We start from the raw sequence: 425 nt of genomic DNA, 5'->3' as shown, positions 1-425 counted from the left end.
GGCAGAGATAAAATGAAATCATTTACCTCATTGGGTTACTTTGAAAAATCGCATCTTAATGTATGCAAAAGAGTATAATTGGCCGGGTTCAGTGGCTCACGCCTGTAATCCTAGCACTTTGGGAGGCCAAGGTGGGTGGATCACTTGAGATCAGGAGCTTGAGACCAGCCTGGCCAACATGGTGAAATCCCGTCTGTACTAAAAAAACAAAAAAATTAGCTGGGCATGGTGGCAGGCACCTGTAATCCCAGCACTTGGGAGGCTGAGGTAGGAGAATCACTTGAACCCGGGAGGTAGAGGTTGCAGTGAGCTGAGATTGCACCACTGCCCTCCAGCCTGGGCAATAAGAGCAAACTCCATCTTTAGATAGATAGATAGATAGATAGATAGATAGATAGATAGATAGATAGATAGATAGATAGATA

The sequence above is a fragment of the Piliocolobus tephrosceles genome, chromosome 18 (genome assembly GCF_002776525.5).
Source record: "Piliocolobus tephrosceles isolate RC106 chromosome 18, ASM277652v3, whole genome shotgun sequence".
NCBI classification, from domain to species: Eukaryota; Metazoa; Chordata; class Mammalia; order Primates; family Cercopithecidae; genus Piliocolobus; species Piliocolobus tephrosceles.
This window is presented reverse-complemented; position numbering follows the sequence as displayed.